Source organism: Patagioenas fasciata, chromosome 3 (genome assembly GCF_037038585.1).
Source record: "Patagioenas fasciata isolate bPatFas1 chromosome 3, bPatFas1.hap1, whole genome shotgun sequence".
NCBI lineage: Eukaryota > Metazoa > Chordata > Aves > Columbiformes > Columbidae > Patagioenas > Patagioenas fasciata.
This window is the reverse complement of record NC_092522.1, coordinates 117,406,995-117,430,552: the sequence shown is the minus strand read 5'-3', so window position 1 is coordinate 117,430,552 and position 23,558 is coordinate 117,406,995. Positions and strand designations below refer to the sequence as shown.

At 43.5% G+C, this 23,558-nt stretch overlaps 1 protein-coding gene across 4 annotated transcripts in view; it reads right to left on the bottom strand.

Moving 5' to 3' along the window:
* Positions 1 to 23,558, bottom strand: part of KLHL29 (kelch like family member 29) — a 414,305-nt gene that overhangs the window by 263,989 nt on the left and 126,758 nt on the right. The window lies entirely within an intron of this gene.

Sequence of the window (23,558 nt, the reverse complement as noted above, 5' to 3'; positions counted from 1 at the left end):
GTACCAGGTGCCCCTTTTCCCAGCTGGAAATACTGGACTTGCAGCTCATCAAGCAGATACTCAGGGCTTTCAAATGTAAACATCCCCTCTCTGGTGCACATTACTGAAGTTCCTCAGAGCCCACATTACCTGCTCGCCTACAGTCACCTCTGCGTGGCTTAACCGTGCTTCATAAAACACACTGATTTGATTTTCAGTTGGTTCAATAGAATGTGTTATTTTTGTTTTGTTTTGAAAGGCGATGCTTCAAGAATTAGAGGGACAATGCCACTATGCTAATGCATTAATACCCAACCCAGTATGAAAGCTAACTGCTTCTCAGCTTGCTCCAGCACCTCCTAAAAGCCACTCCTGCTACCACTTGTTCCACCACCTTCACTTAAAATTGCTACCAGCGACTCATGTTTTATCTTTCCAGGTGTTGGATGAAGACTGTTTGCTGAATGCAGTAAATCGGCAACCCAGCTTTTCTAGGCCACAGGTCTGAAGCTTTTAATTAGCTGCTTTAGACATAACACGATCAAATAAGAATTAGCTCATTTCCCAAAAGCATGAACCACTCACCACATCCCTCCCAAGACATGTTAGGTGATGTAGAACCATTAAAAATTACAGAGAGAAATCAAATGATGTTTGGTAAGCACCTGTTTAAATATGGATTTAATAATACCTAGAACCTAGTTAAGAATACAGCTTCAAAACTCCCAGATTTGCAAGCACTGGCCAAAATGTTTGCATTTTATCTCAAACAGCAATCATTCATTTTCGTTCAACCAAAGCTGTCAAAAACTCTATACGCAGTCTTGTAGTGAGATTCTTACATACATGCCAAATGCCTGTATAGCAAACATCTGGCCTCACTTCTGTTCCATGGCTTTGCCAAACCATAAGTCCACCAGTTGTTTTGTTCTTGTGACTTTCATGGTTTTTTTTCCTCTCTGCTGTGCCTCAGGTCGTTGTTCTTAAAATGAAATCGTTAAAACAGGCAGAAAGAGCGGAGCAAGGAGGAGGAAGAAGAGCTGTAGCATCTGAGTAATCTTCCAGCGGGACTAATTTTACTAAGTACTTGTGCTCCTGCTACCAGTCAATCACTACAAGTATTATTAGGAAGCTAAATATATATATATACACACATATAAACTGCATACAGCAAAGAATATTGGCACAGAAAGAAGGAAAAACACATATGCTGTTCTCTAAACTAGAAGTTCAGTTTACTCGAATGCCCTCAATATCAATATAAAATATATTAACATAAAAAAAAAAAAAAAGAAACCTTGCTGTTCCCCTATTTTGCATTCATTTTACATCCGTACTTCTCCGAGGCAGCAGATCAGAATGGTGCATTGCCTTCCCCTCAGGCCAAGTGTAATAAACAGGCAGGTGTAATATAAGGCTGCGGTGTCTCAGCTCTCCTCCCAAACAATTGATCTTCCAGGCCTACGGTGCAATTCAGTCCCTGTAGCTCCCTTCACATGCCTCTTTCCTGATCGGTCAATTGTTTGAAATCAAGCAGAATTAAAGTGTTATTTTTTTTTTTGGGGGGGGTGCAGGCGGGTGGAATTATATTCACCAGTGACTGAAGTGAAACTAATAAACTAATTTCCCTTTACTGCCTCGGGCAAAACAGAAAAATTCAAGTCTATGAAAGAAAGACTGCAGCTGTTTCATCAGTCTGTTGCCCAAACGCGCTTGCAATTTACTATCTTTAAATTCAATTTTTGTTCGCAGGACAATTTTGGAAACGGAACACAACAAAAAGAAAACAGCAAGGAAGGCAGTCATGAGGGAATCTGACTCTGCAAGACAGAGAGAAGGAGAGGAGCACTCTCCTGTTCTTTGGAACAGAACATATTCCTCCTGCCAGTAGCGAATTTATCCAGTAGATGTCAACACCAGCAAAAAATATGTGTAAAGCCAGCCGTAACAGCAACAGAAGTCTGCTGGTTTTGGTGGGGGTAGAGTTAATTTTTTCCATAGTAGCTCGCATGGGGCTGTATTTCAGATTTGTGCTGAAAACGGTACTGATAAAACAGGGATGTTTTAGTTATTGCTGAGCAGCACTTACACAGAGTCAAGGCCTTTTCTGCTCCTCACTCCACCCCACCAGTGAGCAGGGTGGGAGTGCACAAGAATTTGGGAGGGGACACAGCTGAGACAGCTGACCCCAAGTGACCAAAGGGACATTCCATACCATATGATGTCATGCTCAGTATATATTTTGGGGGAAGAAGAATGAAGGGGGACATTCAGAGTCTTCCCAAGTAACTGCTACACATGATGGAGCTCGGCTGTCCTGGAGATGGCTGAACGTCCACCTGCCCATGGAAAGGAGTGAACGAACTTGTTTTGCTTTGTTTCCACGTGCAGCTTTTGCTTTACCTATTAAACTGTCTCTATCTCAACCCACAACTTTTCTCACTTTTACCCTTCCAGTTCTCTCCCCAAACCCATCGTGGGGTGGTGAGCGAGTGGCTGTGTGGGGCTCAGTTGCCAGTCAGGGTTAAACCACCATATGTTGTCACTTCCATTTACAGGACTGCATCAGAGGTTAGTTTAATATTTGGAAGCATCGCACACTTTTTCTCTACTGTCCCATCCCTGCACTGTCTACTCTGTCTACTCTACTGCAGTGTCTCTACTGTCCCATCTCATCCCTTCCAGCATGGATCGAGCCTGGCCCAGCTGTCAATAAACATATGTGGAGCAAAATAATTTCGTTTTTGCTTCTTCAATAATTCTGTCTGGTTTGCTGGAAAATGGAAAAATTGCTCATGAGTATGCAATTAGTTTCAGATTAGATCAGAGCAGAGTTTTCAGAGGAGGAGCAGGGAGAAGGGTGGGCAAAATACCATGTAGTGCAAGGTGACCACTACGAGCAAAATCTTCATAGTTACTAAATATAATCTGAAGAGGTCTGTTCCCTTCTGACCTTTCACTGCATGGTAAAGTAATGCAATGATTACATGGATTTCGCTCTTTCCTCAAGAAGCTTCTCAGCCTACAACAGCGACCTGAGATTCCCACGCTGACCCCAGGTCAACAGATACTTGTTGTTCCTGTAAGGTTTTTTCTTTTGTGCAATACACCAAGGACAGTCTGTTGTGAGCCTTTTAGTGTTATGATCACTCAAAAGACTGAATTTGCTGACAAGTTTCAAGCATGCAAAAAAACAAGGCCATTGCTGTTGACACTTTTAAATCTACTATTAAGATCTGACTGTTTGAACAGCTTGCGTGTGGAATCTGAAGTACAGATTTCTGTTTCCTTTTTGTTTATTTTCAGATAAACCTTGTGTTTCTACTCTGCAATGTTTGCACTTGGCTGCTGAGCATGCAGTAATCGCATACATTATATGCATTGCTTAGAGACACTTTGCATCGCAGCCCATCAGATTTCTTTTTGATAGATGAAAAGAGAAGGAAAATAACAGATCATTTTCCTGATTGATTAATCTTTCCTCACATTGCCATTTCCCCATAAACACAAGGAGGAAAACCAAAAGTATGTTGTGACATCTAATAGCAAGACATTGAAGCAGTTTATTTTATTACTGCTACAAAACTTGCTAAGGAGTTTGTTTTCACAGAGATCTAGAAAATGGCAAGGAGACATAAATGAATCTATTACAGAGACTTATCACTTTGAGCAGTTATTCCTCACATGTAAACCTTACAGTTCTTAAGAGAATCATAGAGACTATGTAATAGCAACAAAGTAGTTGCAGCTTAAATAATCAGCCTGGCCAGAAATTTGGGCTCTTTGAGAAAGCAAAAACAGTGGCCAAAAGCCAAGACTGCGAATTACCATAATTTAAGCAATTCTTAGGTATCAACAGAAGCGGGCATGGGTAGACCAGGCAAAGGTACTGCGTTCCCAGTAAATAATCCCAACAGATGACGGCATGTGAGAGAATCAAATCACAGCTCTGAACACCGGGGAAGGGCATGAAATACAAAATCCAACCCTGTGTGTCGCGAAGCAGCAGCAGCACACCCCGTTTTGGGAATCCGGGTCCCGCTCCACAGCTCTGAGTGCGGGCACCAACTACCCAAGACGAAGCCATAAATAGTTTGGAGATAAGATGCATATCTTATAAGGCACACCGGAGCTTCGCAGCCTTGTATGAGCAATTCTTTTAATTGCCACCAACATTTTCTCTGAATCCCCGTCTCAAAGAAATAGTGGAAACTTTTGATTTGCGGTGACACCTTGATTGCCGCGCGGATGAGTCACTGCACCATTCCTATTAGTCTCACGAATTTATATATATATATATATATATTTTTTTTTTTAAGACCAAAAAGCACAGGAGGCTATTATGATGGCTCTGTGAACAGCACAGCCCTCTTGCCTCATTGAGCAACCTGCCTGTCTGACAGAAATAGGGACTTGGTAAGTCACACATAAAATGATAATGTATGTCTAAGGTTGGACATAAACACCTGAGCAGTTCCCTCAAAAAAAAAAAAACAAACCAACTGATTATTTCAATTATGTAGTTAATCTCAAGTGGGAAGGCTGCAGGGCTGGTGTCTGCAGGAGGAGGCCAGAAGTTGTGCAGTGCCGCTCACAGCTGGTTCCGGATGGTTCCATGATGGCCATACCACAGGGCAGAGTTGGGCCCGTCAACCAAGACAGCGGTGCCTCTGTAAAACACTCCTAAGAAGGTGCAAAAGCCCTGCACAGGCAGTGAGGAATGAGGAAAAACGTGAGAAACAGCCCTGCCGATATCGGGTTCCGTGAGGGAGGTGGAGGAGAAGGTGTCGCAGACACCAGAGCAGGGATTACCCTGCAGCCCATGGAAGCAGATACCCACACTGCAGCCCATGGGGGACCTCATGGTCCTCTCCTCATGGAGAGGAGCCCATGCTGGAGCAGGATCCTGGCAGGAGGAGCCCATGGAGGCCCCACACTGGAACAGGCTGATCCCAGGGGACTGCAGCCTGTGGGATGGACCACGCTGGGGCAGTTCATGAGGGACGGTATCTCCTGGAGGAACCTGTGCTGGAGCAGTTTGTGAGGGCTGGTGTCCCCAGGAATGGACCCACGCTGGAGCAGGGAAGAAGTATGAGGAGAAAGGAGCAACAGAGAGATGTATGGATGGACCGTGACCCCATTCCTCATCCTCACAGTGGGGAGGGAAGAGGTGGAAGAGTTGGGAACGAAGGAGTGAAGTTGAGCCTGGGAAGAGAGCGGGGGCAAGGGAACTTACTTTAACTTTTCTCTTTGTTTCTTACCGTCCAATTCTCTTTTAATTCGCAATAAACTGATTTTCCTTGAGATGAGTCTGTTTTGCCTGTGACAGTATTGGTAAGAGAACTCCCTGTCTTTATCTTGACCTGTGAGCTTTTTCATCTTATTTACTGGAAAGGCTGAGAGCACTGGGCTTGTTCAGCCTTGAGAAAAGAAGGCTTAGGGGAGACCTCATCACCACGTCTCAATATTCAATGGGTGGCTCCAAAGAAAATGGAAACTCCCTTTTTACAAGGAGTCACATGGAAAAGGCGAGGGACAATGGGCACAAGTTACTCCTAGGGAGATTCCAATTGGACACAAGAGGGAAATTTTTCATCATGAGAACAATCAACCATTGGAATAATCTCCCCAGGGAAGTGATGGATTCCCCAGTGTTCGACACGTTTAAGACTCAGCTGGACAGGGTGCTGGGCTGTCTGTCTAGACTGTGCTTTTGCCAAGAAAGGCTGGACCAGATGATCCCTGTGGTCCCTTCCAACCTGGTATTCAATGATTCTGTGACATTTTCTCTCCCTGTCCTGTTGAGGAGGGCGAATGGGAAGGTGGCTTGATGGAGGTCTGGACACTTGCCACAGCCAACCCAGCACAGCGAACAAAGACCTGCAGCAAAAAAAGAACTCGTTTTTTTCATTTCCAGAATCTCCCAAGGCCATTCACACGCTCATTCTCTGTAGCAGTGGGGAAGAGTGAGAAAAAAGAATTAATATTTCTGTATCTGCAGTATTTTAGTGTATTTATGAAAGACACCATGGGGAAGACCTCCTACATTATTACCACAACTGGGTTTTTGCTTTATTATTTGCTTTGAAGACACGTGCTTTATTCCCAGCTTCTTACAAAATTTTGCTCCACTCTTTGTATCACTGCATTTTTGCCTATCCACTTGTAAATAATTTCTATGATGATGTGAGTGTATGATGAGTTGCTTGGAATGATCTTCACAGATGGAGTGCTCCACCAATTGCTTTCCTGAATAAAGTACCTATCCATTGCATTTCCATCATCTTATAGGTAAGTAATAACATTCACTGAGGATAGATTAGACATACACTTTGAAATAATGCCTGTCTATAACTAGATGTCTCATTTCCAGCATTCACATAATGGCCCCATTACATTCTTGATTACTGTGGCCAAGCTCAATAGATTAATTTCTTCAGAAGTTTCTTCGTATTTTTTTCTTGATTAGCACAGAAGTCCAACTTTGCCTATTTACTGAATGCTACGATTTTCAGAAGGTTATTTTCAATGATCCCAAAGACCGCTTCTGCTAATTCTTTAGAGACAGACTCTCCAGTGCATTTCATTCAAAATTCTTAACAGACAATTTTGCAAGATGCCCCTTCTTCTCCCACTTTGGTCTTCATTCCCAAAGTCAAGAGTTTCAAGAAAATAATTTCCTACACAAGGCTATCCAGTTCCTTGTATTTTAATACAATGATACGTATTTATGTGGCACTCTTCATCTGCAAAGCACTTTACAAACATTAAATATTTAATGCTCACGGCATCCCTCTTACTCTCAACCCCATTTTACAGGTAGGGAAACAGCCTCACAGGTGAAGTGATTTTGTTTCAAGTCACATCACAAGTTACTGATGGATGTGAGACCAGAGTATATGAGCTCAGATATGCAGTTCCTACTCAAAACTGGACCAGTCTTATTCTTTCCCTTAAATAATAAAACTAATAACAAAAAATTTTGCTCGCGTTCAGGGATAATTTATCTGCTCCTTCGGAGGTTCAAATGCAACCTAAAAAAAAAAAACCCAAATGAAAAGCACCCCAAAATGATCCAGGAGGGCAGCTACCAGCTTTGTCATCCATATTCTCCCTTTCCAGTGCTCTAGAGGGAAACCCGCAATTGTACATTATCAGAAAATGGACAGTATGTTTTTCAAGGATTTAGATACATCCACACACACACATATATGTATTCTCAACCACCATCTAAACCGTGAACAGAGACCTTCCAGCCAGAGAAGAATTTGCAATTTAAAAACTGAAGTCCGTTTCAAAATGGCATCACTAAAGAGCTTTAGTATTTGATAAGAAGATTACAGTATATTCAATTGCACACAGCAAAAGCCTTTTAAAATAAAGTGCAGGAATAGTGAAGCCAGGCATTTTCAACAAGATAACAAGAAGCTAATCGGGCAGTGGAAAAGGTGCGCCCTGCTGCAGGGAGCATTCAGAAGTCAGTCAGGTTTCGAAACTCAAATAATGAGTGAGGTTTTTTTTAGCTTTAACATTTTTCATAATCCAAGCGGGAGGTCTAAACACAGGCTGTATGCAACATGAACTGTATTTCCCTTTAACAGGCTTCTATGGGAACAAATGCTCAGTGTCAGGCTGGTACTACACGTCCATTTAATTCAGCTGAGAGAACTCTCCTGCCCCTGAAGAAAGCTCATTTCTTCTCTCCATGGATGCGACTGTAGAGCTAGCAGATAATATCTGGCCCTCACTCATTATTTATACAACCACCTAATTATCTCCCAGAGACTCCCTGTTTTGTAGAAGTTTCTTTTTGGAAATGTCATGAGTTGGCAGAACAGAAAGCCAAACCCGGCCCTGGGTACCGCGACAGCGAGTGCCACATCCCGACAGCCCAGACCAGAGCGTCCCTCATTAGGACACGTGGGAAACGGCGCAGGAGCCTGCACTGAAGCTTAAAGAACATGTTTTAAATAAGCACCAAGGCCTCATATCTGTTCTGAAGCCGTTTGCTATATTTTCAGGGAATACTGTTTCATAAATTGTATTTACGTCACACAAGAGACGTGCTCCTGGCGTTACGCTCGGGTCTGTTTAAGATTCTCTTGGGAATCGCACACACACAAGATCAAAAGTAGGAAAACACACTTACAGTTCAAGAGAAACATGGTATGGGTAGAAGCCAAAGATAAACAAAAAAAACCCCAAAAATCTATCCGCATATTGCGCAATTTCCTCCTTCGTGCCATCGGGTTCTTGCTGTTTACATCGCTCCACCCCTACCATATCCAGACACCATTGATACTCAACTCAAAAACCTGAGAAAATCTTCAAGAGCTGTAGTTACCGCTCCTCTCCTGCTGATGAACTGAGGATGGAGAGAATATGGACTAAAGCTAGAACAAGCCCTCAGGTAAGGAGAGCAGAGCTCAGACACTATATCCAATTTAAACACACGCAAAACCCCTCAAGGCTTATGTACCTCAGAGTCTGCAGGAAACCACATTTTTTGCTAATAGAGCTATTTAGGTGCCCAATATCCTGCTGTCATATAAGCCAAAAGGAACATCATTTGGACATTTATCTCTGCAGGAACACTGGAAATTCCCCGTTGAGGCAAACACTGCCCAAATCCCATGGTGTCATGTCACGAGCCCCTCCAAAACACATGGATGCTCTGAGTTGAGCACCGATGGGAGGTAACACAGCGTGGCTCGTCCTGCCAAGGGATCTGGTTTCCATTTTCAGCTCCGTATCTAAATCAAGCATGGGGCATTAAAGAAATCTGCTGGGCTCAGAGGTTTCCATGCAGGAGCTGGACACCCATGCACCCACCATGGCTATGTTCCACACAGCACTGGCGCTGAAGTTCCCCTTTAGGTGGTACCATCTCTTACTTAACTTCAGCTTTACGCTGAAGGCAGGGAGCGGGTATAATCCTCTGCTCTCGAGATGTCCTGTATGACTCTGGGCTCAGCTTAACAGAGTGTTGGAGCTCAGTGGAGACAGATAAGAGAAACAAACAAGGACACGCCAACATTGCATCGCGTCCCCCGCTCCGCTCACAGAGCTGGGGGGCAGATTCAGCCAAACGCCACATCCAGCCAAAGCCCACGAGGCAGGACACTGGTGTTTCTGCTGCCACCACTCCTTGGGACTGAAGCCACCGCAATTTAGCAAGTATTGGTTTGTTTTTTGTTTTCTTTGCTGTTTAAAGATTATAGGATTTACACAGACGCGGGTTAAATATTTTGAGGCACTGCCACAGAACTGCAGAGTGGAGGCAACACACGCGTATTATGAAAGCTATGTCATTATAACATATAGCTTTTCTGTTATAAATTACACGGGCCAGCTAAAGTACAGGTTACAGTGAAGTCTAAACAAGTCATGTTGTGTCAGTAATGTGCATATGGAAGGAAAAAGAAACAACAATCTCCCTGTGGATCTTAATACACTTAGCAAAATGGCCAAGATTAAATTCCTTGTGGAGGGGGAGCCAAACCCTACGCCTGAAGTCATTGTGTTGTTCTTTTGTTGTTGTTGTTGTTGTTGTTTTAAATAAGAAATACAACTCTGCAGTTGTCACAACTCTGGAAATATTGAATAACACTGAATTAAAGCCCTTTTGAAGAACGCACAAAACACAGCTTGCTGTTATTGTCTTTCTTTTCAATCTTGAACCATTGGCTCTCTGGAGCAGCCAGGAAAACCTGCCTGTCATTCACTTGCCATACAAGCCATTTAAAAGGTACCATGCCCATCCCTCCACCTCGATAATTTCACAACTCGGGGACAGCTCAGGGCTCCTTGCCTTGGCAGGGTTTCTCCAGTTTGTCTCATATTCACCATTTCTCCTCCCAACACATGCCCCTGTTCAGGTCCCTTCCCTCTTTATTTCATGTCACACTAAGAATTCATCCAAGACCAAAACAAGACTGATCCAAACAGCCAGTTTGCAAAACTTCATTTTCTTCACTTGGCTACTCTTTTGGACCTTGCTTTTTCCATCTTAAAAATCCCTAAACGAAATCATTAGGTGAACAATGCACCTGATGGTACCAATAGTCTGCCAAGCTGACACCCTTAAGAAGAAAGAAACGACTCGCATCCTATTCTCAGATGTAGAGAGGAGAAAATAGAGGTGAAGAAGCAGGTGGGAATTTAGGGGTGATGAAACGGAAGTGACAAACTTAGAATTTATTAAGCTTCTATGCATGGTTTCACCCAAAAAAGTGTGGGGGGGAAGTTCCCTCCTAAATATGGTATTTAGCAGAAACCTTTAAGAGAGTCAACAACCCCTTTCTCTCTCAATTCAGCTCTCTACTGCTATCCCCTCACACGAGATGTGCGTTTTGGACAATTAATCTTATCAGCTTAGAAAGGAAAGTTTCAGTGGCCAGCAGGAAAACCTGCCAATCCACCAGTCATTTCTATCTGCAATGGCATTCATGGAGTTAAACCCCGCGGTGCCGTTCCAGGAGCATCCCTGCCACATCCCAATGCCTTCCTGCAAAGAACGGGCCAAACCCAGCGATTACCATTTTGTAAGTAAAAACAAAGTATTAGCTCTCAGTAGAACCATTTTAAGGCCAGCATACATTAATTTCTTTTCTTCTGCATTGCCTCTGCATACCCGCTGCTGGCAACATGACAACATATAAGCACTGAATGTTGCGCTTAGTAGCTTAAGAGCTCCAAGACAGATTGTCATTTTGCTCGTACTTCCCGGGCCAAAATGTGTTTTCCCAGGAAAAGAAATAAATAAATCCCCCTTCCCAAAACAAACACAGCCCCTTCCCCCCGCTGTGGTCGCCTTCAGATTTCAAGAAGAATTAAAGTGGCACCACCCTCGGAGGAGAAAAAGGAGGGAAACGCGTCCTCGGGAGGTTTTTCTATTCGAGACATAGAGGCTCTCCCTGAGACAGATTTTTGCCAACTCATGGAGAGTTTGGAAAATGAAGGCAAAAGCCTCCCATTTGACTGAATTCAATGGGAAGGCAGCGCGGCGCACGGAGCACCGGGGCAATTTGCTCTTGGCAGCCGGTTTCGCTAAGTAGGTGGGCTGCGTTCGGAGCCAATTAGCGGGTGACGTTTCCTTCCTTAGGTACAATGAGCTGCGACACAGCTCGGACTGTTCTTCCCTCCCGGCGTCTGTGTTTACCGCGGCTGTTCATTTTTACTGTTGGCAAGGGGGATGTTTAATAAAGCAGGCCATTGCCTAGCTACAAACGGGGTATATTATCCTTCGGTGTATGTACACATATGGTATGAAATAGAATGCTGTTAGAAGTCAAAGCAACTCCTGCCGGAAAATGTTGACGGCGGCGTTGTAAAAAGAGGGTTGGGGCGTGATGCGGTTCTCTGTTACCTGATACAGATGGGGAAAAGGGGAGAGAAAGCATGGTGGGTTTAGATCTGAAGTTAAAAGGGTGAAGAAAAAGGAGCAATAACCAGACTTGAAAACTCCCCATTCCCCATTCAAGGCCTAAGCTTTGTTTTGGCTTGTGCTGCCCTACAAATGGAGCCAAAGAGGTTCTTGATCCAGCTTTTTATTTCCCGCAGTGCTAAGCTACAGGAATGTTCACGTCCAGGGTCTGCTTTAGTCCCATCTCTAATTAAGGTAGTTTATTTTCTCAAACATGCTACCTGAGACCTGCTGATGTCGCTTCAGGTCATGCAGCCATGCTTCAAACTGCTTTCTAATATTCCTAATAGTGCCACAGTGATACCTTCAGCTTATTACTGTTACCGAAGCTGTAGGGTCATGGTATTCTCTGCAAAATACTTCTGTAATGGAGTGGATTAATTTAATGAATGCCATTTACTGCAGCAGAAGTGACAATGATTTGATGTTTTGTTACAATTAAGACTCATTAGCCAGTGACTTTTTTCTTAGTTGTTTGACACCATAATAGATATAACACATATCAGATACAAAAGTTCTGAACTTTCTTCTAGTCATTTTTAATAAACATGAAGGAAGTGAGAATGGAAGTCTCAGCGTTCAGCTGCTCGAGGGACGGCACCAACACCTCCCTGCGTGAGCTGCGGGGAGAACGCAAAACCGCACCCGGCTCCTTGGAAATCGCCGGATCATCCCGGAATTTCAGCCTTCAGCCGAACTCTAAGTTTAACCCAAGACATCCCATCACCTGCTTGAGATGCAAAAAGGCTACTGAGAGAGCAGGCAGAGCCAGATCTCGATGCTTCGCTTTTAACAAGATGGGAATCCTGCATCCAAAAGCCTGCTCGTGGGGCGACCAGTGAGCCCTACCTGAGATGGATGGGAAACTCAAACCTTATTTTAGTAACGATCCTTTCTTCCTCTGCCGGTGTTGCAATGCTGAGGAATGAACCACACACGCTTTCACCAGCACAAACCTTTTTGTTCTATGGGAACACAACAACTCGTTTGCTTTTCCTGAATCTTGAACAGCTGAGCGCTCAGAAACCGAGACAAAAATCCCCTACTAAATAAAAAAATACATTGCCAAGTAAAAACAGCATTGGTCAAGCAATGTCATCGGGGTCTGGGTTTTCAGACTACAACAAGTCAAAAGCCAAAGTAGCATTTTTGAGGATGCAGCATCCCCAGCACTGCTGGGGACACAAGACCCGGCTCAGCTATGCACCGTGCAAACACATCTTACTCAGCAGAGAAGCCAAGCTACCAAACTCATTTAATTCTCCAAGTCAATCGCATTTAAAATCTGCATTGCACAAATGGTATATATATATATATATGTACACATATATATATATATGTACACATATATATATATATATAAACTCCAACACTCTACAAATATTCCCCAAAGCCCCAGACAGACCCACAAATTCAAAAGATTTAACTTAAAAAATCAACCTAGGCATTAATTGAAGGAAACAAGAATCTGAAACATAGAAATTATGAACTATCCCTTTAATATTTTACAATTCTACAATATTTTTCTGAGTCACTGGCTCCTTTTCTTTAATCAAAAAAGGAAACCTAACATTTTTAGCTTTTAGTTAAACCTAACTCATAATCTGGTCACACTAGGTGTTCTATGGAAAATCATTTCAGAATACAAGGTTGTGAGTGAAAATAGTTCAGCAACGGCAAAACGAACACCCCCAAAAACAGGTGTAAAAGAAATATGAAAAGGCACTCGTTTGCCTTTGAAACAGAGAATAAGAAACGCCCTAAAAGTATAAAAACAGAGGAATAAAGAAAAATAATCAATACCATATCTTACTGTTCTTGTGCAAATTCAGCACCGTTCCCCTCCATTCTGCCTGGGACGGACCCACGGGGACTCAGGAAGACAGACAGAAAACCACGCTGCATTGTCAAAATCTCCAGTTGATGCTGCCGATGACGACGTCTTGATCAACAGATCAAGTCATGGCAGCCTTAAGATGCAAGAAGAGAACAAAAAGTAGGAGAGAGGGAGGAGGTGACTCAGCAGGCAGGACTGGAAGCCCCAAACCAAGACGTTTGACAGCAAAAAAGCATCACGGGGGGAGCTCTTTGAAGCTTCCCACACCCTTAGGTTTCTCCAGCTCTTCCGGGCACATCTTTGGTAGGAAAGACTCTCCCTAAAACTACTTGTAGAACCTGGTATTTAGACGCCACTGACTGCAACCTGGAAATGAGCCATCCATGCAAATTCCCAGTTCACTCCCACCTGTACGTAACCGCTGTGAACTCCCCCACACAGATGCAAACCTGAGCAGCGATGTGCTAATGAATGGAATACAAAATCTGTTTTCCCCTTCTATTGTAGAGGGAGGATAAAAATCACACTGCTGCCTCCTTATCCGATGCCAGAAGAGTTATAACCCCATGAAAATCACTTGAGTTAAAGATAAGCTGGGAGCTTCAACTTTATATTCATTTTTATCAAATCCTTGAAACTGCTTCATGGGGTTTATTTTAATAGGTATTTCTACTAACAATAATAACCCTCCTTATCTGTACTAAAGAAGAGAAAAAAAGCAGATTGCATCATAAATCTTAGTCATACCAGCTAATAATCTTCAAAATCATCCTTTTAACACGGATGGCACCTGTTAAGTCAAAGCACTTTTTTCCCTGCCGGTTTAGGAATACGGTCTCATCCCGGCTCCCGTTCTGAAAATGGAAGGTTTTCAACAAGCCGCACTGGCAGCTGCAGGATCACAACATCCTTCAAGGGGCTCCAAAGCCAGGCTGTAAGCATGGCACTCCTTATCTATAATTAGGGAAAGGGAAATAAAATCTCTAAAACGCTCTGTTTAACCCCCCCAGCCCCTCACTGCAGGTTTCTGTCCCTGGGTGTTTCTAATAAAAGAGTTTCAAGTGTCGGCTGCAACGTAATTTTGTTTATTAAAAGCTGAAGAGTTATGGCAATGATTATGTCAAACCTGAACTACAAAAAGGACCACGTATTTGCAATCTTTTTTACATAAGGCACACTGATAAACATCATTTATTTTGCAATTGCCTATGATCCGCCATACAATGTACCTTTATATATATTTAAGGTAATTTTATTCCAAGACATGCACATCTGATTTCAGTGGAAGGTATGTTTTCCAAGATGCATTAAGGTCTAACTAAATTTATTTTTTAAAAGAAGAAGAAGTGCAACTTATTACAACAATGCAAACTATTATTGTCATAACAATGTAAAGTACCCATGGATTTAATACTACAAATGCTCTATTCATCACAATCTCATTTGGCAATAGTGTCATTTCACGGTATTTTATTATACAAACATTTCTCCAAGAGCGATGCCATCTCACAGAAGAGGTGCAAAAACCAGGGTACTTTCACTCCAAAGTGTCTGAATTGTAGCTCTTTATCAAATTCTTTGAAAATAAATACACTCACTCCACTAGCATTTCATTCTTCTTCCCACTATAGTAAGGATGCAAAACTTTCAGCTCTACAGCATGGAATAAAACACGAAACTAGAGTAAATTATCATCTAGTGACCTGCTCAAAGTCACCAAGTATATCATGGGCAGAGCAAAAAGGGAGGTTTGAGATGCTGACGTGGGTCTGTGGTCCAGTCACTGGTCACACTGCTCCGCCAGCTTTTAGATGGCAACAGTATTTTCATTAGCTATTTCTAATTAATGGATTAGCAGAATAGGACTAACACCAAATTATTCTCTGTAACAGGGTGACAGTGTATATGCAGCTAAAGAGGCGATATGTGACATTACAAAACTTTCAGTATTTCGATGGTTCTCTGTGAACTTTCTCCTGTGGGGCAGTACAATTCCAGATTGTTACAGATAACACTCATCCATCCCCTCAGCAATTACCACGTTTGCTCAGCCCCTGCTACACCCTAACTACAAGTCACCCCAACAAATAGAAGAGTCTAAGCACAAGGGAGCAGTTTAGGAGCGATTCTTTAGAGCAAGCAGGCAAGTGGTAACTTCCCATCGCCCATCGAACTTTCCGATGTGACAAGAGAAGCCCAGTATCGCTCAGGCATAAATCAAACCATACCATATAAGACTAATTTCAAATTATTCAAAAATATTCTCCACCATCAGGGAGAAAAATTAGACCAAGACATATTGATCGCGAAGTGAATGCAAATACCAGAGTTCGAAAGCATAAACTCCCGCATATCTTCTAAACGCACCTTTTCAAAATCCTGGGTTTTTAATAGTTTAGGCACTATGAGCTATAGTGCTTAAACTGTTAAGCTGTATGTTCTTACCGCCTTTCTTCCAGCCTTAAACTCCACTGACATCCCTCTCACAGCTCGGACCATGCCCTCCCATCCTGCAAAACCTTCCCGGGGGCTGCAGCTCCCCAGTCTCACCTTGGGGGATCCGCAGCCCTCAGTCCGGTCTCACCTTGGGGGATCCGCACCCCTCAGCCCGGTCTCACCTCGGGGGACCCGCACCCCTCACCCCCGCCTCAGGCTCCACTTCGTCCCCGTCTCTGCCATCTCCATGCTCTCCTGCGTTGCCCTTCTCCACGCTTCCCTCCTCCAAATCTCCCTGCGATCGCGGAGCCTAGCAACGTTAATCTGTCACTCATTTATCATTTCTCAAGCTCGAGATACACAAATCCGCTTCCCTTTGTCCGTTCGGATCATTGTGATTCCATTTTATGGTCTCGATGCCTCTTTTCTGGTCCTTTGCTTTATGGGCTGTTGTTTATTATTATTTGCCTATCTGGAAGTTAATCTCTCTGAAGCCGGAGTCCTTGCCGCTGCCTCCCTCCGTTCAGCGTGCAGCCGGGTGCTCTGTCAGTGCTTGATAAACCATTTGTCATTCAGGCAGCGGATAATGCGGCTGCACACACGTCCATTTGAAGCGGCGTATACTAAAATATTGAGAATAAAAGTGTTAAAATAGCACTGAAAGGTTTAGAAATATATGTGAGGCTTTTCCTCCACAAGAAACACAGCAGGCAGGAGTTGCATCGCTGGGCAGGGCTTGGAGAGATATTTAAAACTTGCAGACCCTTTCAAGAAGGGCTTCAATGATCCTGGACTGCTGTAGACATCCTCCTTTCTCCAGCTGGACAAGAATAATTAAAAAGTCTTCAATTCTCTGTCTCTGCTTTCTTGTACACACTATAAAGCCAACACCTCTCTTTGTTGTCCACCCGCTCGATTTAATGACGTGGTTTGGAGAGGACAGGTGTTAAGGACTAAGCAGAACAACAACCACTTCTGCATCTACATCCTGGCAGCTGCCTCCAGGTTAAATAGAAACCTCCCGTTGGTAGAAATAATTCAGTTGTTCTCTCTGTTCTTTGGACTTCCCACGGTGTGTCACATCTCTGCCTGAGGGATTATTTTTCCCCTAACGCCATCTCACCTGCCGTCTGAGGTGGTCAATATTTACATGTTAAAATCTTGCAGAGAAGACCACGAGCTCCTTGCTTTAATTCCTGCACTGTGGGAGAACTACAGCTCCATTTTGGAGATTTCTGAAGTGCTAAAGAAAGGAATTTTCCAGAAACACTTGTTGAAGATTTTCCCCAGAGCTCAGCCTGGGAGGAGCTGGGCCTGAACCATCCTCCCCCTCAGCTTCCCCTGGCAGCCAGTCCAGCTAATGGCTTTTTAAGATACTTTTAAGAACAAAACACCAAACAAAACCCCTAAACTCAAAGTAGAGGTGGGTAAAGCAAATTACGTGTTTTAAACAAGCTTGAACTTGAGTGGCCTAATCACTTTTCACAGGCGCGTTGGGATGGCTTTGGGTAAATGCTGCCATAAACCAGGATACAGCCAGAGAAAACAAGTAACTTCATTTTCAGAGATTTCAGGTGTAATGAAGTTCTCCTTGACGTTGTTACCTACAGGCAGAAACGTTCCCAACAGAGGCTGCGGGGAAAGCGCTGTGGGGTCTGGAAATAAGGGAGGCTAGTGCAAGACATCTTGTGTTGGCCGCTCATGGTTTCACTAAGCAAGACTTTGGGATTTCATCAAAACATGATATGCAATACATTCAAATAATTAAAAAAATATATTAATAATGTCTCGCCTTTGCTTTTTCCTGTTTTGTGACAATCTGAGAAAAATTACGAGGAGGTCCAAGAGTGTTTTTATGTGCTTTTAACAATCTACCTGAGGGAGTGGAACTGCAAATGTTTGAGATGGGTTGTTCAGTTAATACATTAGAATCAGTACAGAAAAAAAAAATGTGAAAATAAACAGCCTCCCACACTTATTACTGCCGTATAAACTTATTTGAACATTCAGATTTCAAAACCAAAATGGTCAGTTTTTTTGTTTGTCTGGAAGGTGGATTTTTCTACCACAATACAGGCTGTATTTATTCTGAAATGAAGGCCATGTGCACACAAACTTGCACAACAATAATTAAACTAATTTCTTGAAGTCCAGTTTAATTACTTTGGTGACAATACTTGCCTATCAGCTTTCAGTTTTATAACTAATTAAAAATGAAAAATTTACCTTTTAAACAACTCTCTCCTTAAAGTAATTTTAATTTATAACAGGCACCCAGTCTGAGTTTCTAATATGCGTTAGCTATCCGCTTCAGCCATAGAAAGACTTTAAAAATGTCTGCCTTAAACAAAAATACAACCTTCCCCCAAACCATCCTCTCATGCCTTTTCACAGCATCATTAAATTACCCCGTTTTACTTTGTATCTATGACATTCCCATATATTACAACATACACCAGGGTCACTCAGAGCTTTGGATGGCCAGTCTCGTGTGACATTTATGTGAGACTGAAAGCTAAACAATAAAGCAAATGAAGAAATAAAAATACAACACATATAGAGCTTGATCCTCCTTGCAGGTTTCACCAGACAACTGGAGTATAAAAACCAATTTGATTAATTTTCTTTGAAATCTGAAGACAAATTCTGGTCATTTTTCAAAGCAAGCCCAGAAGTTTTCACAATAATATCTTTTTCCTTCTGAAAGCTACAGGAGTTTGTGGAAGAAGGGTGTTAAATTTGGTTTGTGGAGCCTGGATGCAGCTTTGGCTATAACAAGTCTGCTTCTTTCTCTGTATCTCACGGTTCCTCCCCTCAGTGCATTAAAAATGAGTCCTCGTGCTACCACCGCACTGTGTCTATTACATGTATTTTGTCCAAGTGTTGTAAAAGTTATACTGCCATTTCTGATCTGCTGAAAGAGTTTTTTTCAGTTTCTTCTCTTCAAAGTAATTTTATACTGACTTCTCAGTTAGTACTGGTGAAACCTAGGGTAGGAGAGAAAGGCTGGGGAGCAGGTCTAATGTATGCACATCAATTTTTAAATAGCTTTTTTTTATGTTCCCTGAGATGAAAACGCATGCAGCTTGGCTCATTTAGGAAAGTCACAACATCCCGCAAAGCCTCCTTCCCCGCTGTGCTGCTCTGCCTGGCTCACTGGAAACCCCAAACCTTATCAAGGTCAAGCGCTGCAAGGAGGGAGTTTGGTGACCTCTTCAGCAGCTGCTACAGGGATTATTTTGCAGGACTGTCTGCCCTCACCCTTCTCCATTGTATCAGCATTTTGCTCTGGGTGTCCTTTCGGGCTGTCATCCCTTCATTGCTCCTGGCATGCTGAGTCCCACCTTTCGGCAACAACATCACCATCTCGGCACAACACCCTGACACCCCTCACACCCAACGCTCCCTGTAAATATTCCCAGAACAGCTTGTAAGAGGGTGGAACAAAGCAAATCTCTCCTTCCTTCCAAAATAATTGGTGCCACGCACGGAAGATGTGACTGATGGACAGCATGTGGCTCTGACTCCTGCTCATCCCTCTGAATAATGGCCTTGCTGGGTCTCATCTCATGTGTCACCCTTTGCCACCAGCCAGACCCTCTTTCTTGCATTATGCTCTGCACACAGGATACTTGGAGTGAGTCCGAATGCTGGTTTTACTCTGTGTGCACGCATCACCCAACATAAGGGGGTCTTAGTTCATGACCCCAGCTTGGGGGATTTTCTGTAGGATTAAGTAAAAAATAAATACAGTAGATTATTCAATTGTCTACTACTAATAAAAACATGTTAAACAAGAGCAGATGACACTTTCCTCTGACTCTTCTGCACAACGTTGTTACCTTTTTCTCTGAACTCAGAATCCATCCTACAGTCGGAGTTTTGGCTACTCCAATTCCACCAGCAGCTGACTGAATACTGTGCTCTCGGCTCCTCACCTAAATTTAACTTTGTGCTGCTCCACGGCATTAAACAGCTGGTTTATTTTACCTCAGGAATCTCTGTGTGTCTGTTGTGGATGGAGAGACTCATCTACAGTTTCCAAAATGTGCTGGGATCTACCCCCAGAAAAAGAAAACCAAGAGGAGCCAGAGAGCTTGTGGACCATGGTGCTTCCCACTGCAGCTCTCCTTGGCATTCCATAGGAAGGCAACACATTTGGGATGTGACAGCATGGCACCCAGAGGGCTGAGCTGAGCTTTGGGTGAGAAAATACTGAAACACAGGAGGTTCCATCTGAATATGAGGAGAAATTTCTTTCCTTTGAGGTGCCAGAGCCCTGGAACAGGCTGCCCAGAGAGGTTGTGAAGTCTCCTTCTCTGGAGACATTCAAACCCACCTGGACACCTTCCTGTGTGATCTGCTCTGGTGAACCTGCTTTAGCAGGTGGGTTGGACTGGATGATCTCCAGAAGTCCATTCAAACCTCAACCAGTCTGTGATTCTGTGAAATGGAGAGTTGGTCTGATACTCAACCCCACCACCAGCAACTCTAATCAGAATTGAAACTCAAAGACAACTACAACCACTGCTTCCTCAGGAAGAGCTGACTTGTATCCTGGTGTAAAAACACGCACGTCTGTTCATCTCTGTACTGCCAACCAACAGCAGCACAGCCACCTACACCATAGTTTATTCCAAAGAACACCAAGGTTTGACTTTTTGGACATAAAAGAACCATCTCGGAAGGAAGAATAGCTGCCAGCCAACATACACCACAGAACAGAGCAGCCATGAGGCCAGCATCATCCTACCTTCAGTGTGCTAGGATAAGCAAAGGAGAACAAAGATTAAACCTTTAAAACCTTCTAAAATACAATGACTATCTGCTATGTGTTAAATTCAGTTCTGTCATGTTTGGTTTTCTCTTGTATGAAGACAACCCCTTAGCAATATGCTCTAAAGCAGAACCAAACTCCCATCGCTTCTGAGGCTTCCTACAGCTTGTTAGGTGTCCTGCTTCAAGGGGAAGAATTGCAAATCAGAAATAACTTACTGCACTGGTAAGTGCTGAAAGTATCTAAGTGTTGTAGGCTTCTAGTCTAAACAAAGATGGTATAGTTCCTGTCTTTGAAATCAAGTAAAAAAAACCTAAAAAAAAGTGGAGCAGAAACTCACACAAAGCGAGTCTGTCTCAATACCACACACTGTGGCACCCAAACCAAATTCAGAGTTACTAAATAGATTTACTATCAAGATATTTTCTTTAAAACACTGGGAAGCGTGCACAGGGATTATTAAAAGTAAGTGTGATCATAGGATAACTACTGATGAGCTGTTTTATTTCTGCATTTCGCTCTGCTTGGAAAGTACACGAGCCTGCTCCAATTCCATTTATAAGCAAGCGGTTTCAGTTTTTGTCTTCTATGCAATGGCATGGCTCTACAGCCATTATTTTTTTTTAATATTTAATGTAGCTGAAGTGTCACAATATAGAAGAGGTTTCCAAAGTAAAACGACAACTGTAAATATTTTCCTAAAGGAAACTGGAGGAGAGCCCTCCCTCAGTCAGAGAAGGCATTTCTTCAGTACGTGGAAAAACCACTGAAGTCCAAACAAAGCATCTTCCATTGGGTCAATTTTTCCATTTTACTAAAAATTTGTTTTTAAGGCATGAGTGGGAAGAGGAACTTCCAGTGATTAAACCTAAATTTGGAGGCCAAAATACTGTTCTAATACTCCAGCGCAGGCATTTATTTGCCTCCCCCGCCAAAGGAAGGAAGCCTTTGCTGGATCACACGCGAAGACATCACTATGAGTGAGAAAAGCAGAGTTCCTCCAACCTCAGCTTACACTATTTGTGAAGAAGAGGAGGGTCACTGCAGTTCCTGATGCATTCCGCAGACGCTGGGAGGGAATTACACCAAAGATCACAGCATCTTTTGCGGGAACTGTATCCATAAGTCTGGAAGTAGAAAAGCTTGAATTGCTGCCACATCACTGGAACGACCTTTGACACGTGGGAGTAGCTGCTAAACTCCAAATCATTTATTTCATTAAGCCTTGAGAGTCACAGAATCACACACAACACAGAACTGCCGAGGCTGGAAGGCACCTCTGGAGATAGTTTAGTCCAGCCCTGCTGCTCAGGTCACCTACAGCAGGTTGCCCAGGGCCATGTCCAGCCAGGTCTTTGAGTATCTCCAAGGATGGAGACTCCACAACTGCTCTGGGTAACCTGTGCCAGCATTTGACCCTCTTCAGATTAAAAAGTTTTATTTTTAAATGGAATTTCTCACATTTCATTTAACACTCGTTGCCTCTTGTCCTATCATGGAGCATCACAGAGAGGAGTTTGACTCTGTCCTCCCTACTCCTCCCCTCAGATATTCATCCACCACGCCAGGATCTCTCCTGAGCCTTCTCTTCTCTGGGCTGAACAGTCCCAGATCTCTCAGTCTCTCCTCCTACAAGAGATGATCCAGTACCCCAGCCATTTCTGTGGCCTTGCACTGGACTCACTCCCGTTAAGTTCACATGTCCTTTGCACTGGGGAGCTGAGAACTGGACCCAGCACCTCAGATGGGTCTCACCAGGGTTGAGTAGAGGGGAAGGATCACATCCCTCAACCTGCTGGCAATGCTCTTCCCAGAGCGGCCCAGGACATGTTGGCCACCTTCACCACAAAGGCACATTGCTGGCATGTGTTCAGCTTGTTGTCCACCAGGACCCCAGGTCCCTCTCTGCAGAGCTGCTTTCCAGCCTCTATGGGTGTGGGGTTATTTGTTCCCCGGGGGCACACCACTAGTTTTCAGTCTACACCCCCATCCATTTATTTAGCCCATACTTCATCAGCCAGTCTTTGGGGACACCAAAACCATGCCCAGAACCGTAACAACACTTGGGTATTTGTAGGACAATGCTTAAGCTCAGGTCCTGGCCTTGTTGAGTTTACTGTAGTGTTGTAGCCCCTGATGGGCGGGCATGGCTCTGCAATATCTCCCAGTGGAAATCATCCAAAATTAACATTTTGCTGGCCAAAAGCAAGCTGCTAGCAACAGGGACATGAAATCAGAAAGTTTCCTTTCCATTGAGTACATGCAAACAGCTGAGTTTGGCCGCACCGCCCTCCAACATGAAGGGCTGATTCAGTGGCCTAAACACAGGCATTTAGCACCATTTGAGATCCCCCTCCAGGGTATAAGAGACATTTTCAGAGAGTCAGCAAAGAAAATATGACAACAGACCTCCAGGAAACCCATATCCATCTGGCATGGCAAGCTGGAGGCACGGCGGGAGACCTCGAGGCATCTGAAATGGCACTGGATGCCTGTGTTGAGCCAACTGAATTGAGACCCAAGCACGCAGATTCAGAAACTTTATCCATTTATTTATTTCGAATGCTCTTATAATATTTACGGGGTGACATTTTCAAGTTCCACTCCACAACCACATGGCTACCAACCAACAACCCCAGCTTTCACCAACACATTTTGAGCACCAAGTAACAGGAATCCAGGAGACTGAGCAACAGTGACAACAAATACACCAAATATTGAGACTCGGTTAAGCATCCTGAGCTGGGTCCTCCAACACATTCTGCTTAAACATGTTGACCTCTCATCAGCTTTCTGCTGATCGCCTTTTGAGCGAGCGCCGTGGGCCACCAGCATGCCCAGCAGCCCATACCGTGGGTATCTGTGACTTGTGATTTTCTTCTCTTATTCCCTTCAGGAGCAAAAATCATGGGAAGTCATAACATGATTAGTGTGCTATGCACTGGGTAAGTAATATTTATGAGCTTCACAACCTCGCCTTCAAGGTAACACATATCTCTACATTCAGAAACCACAGGTCTATCTTTCTTTTTGTTTCTGCATTTTTAAGGCAAAGCCATTTCTCTGATCTCGTGGATAACGTGGTTGTACAGGAAAGGAGAAGG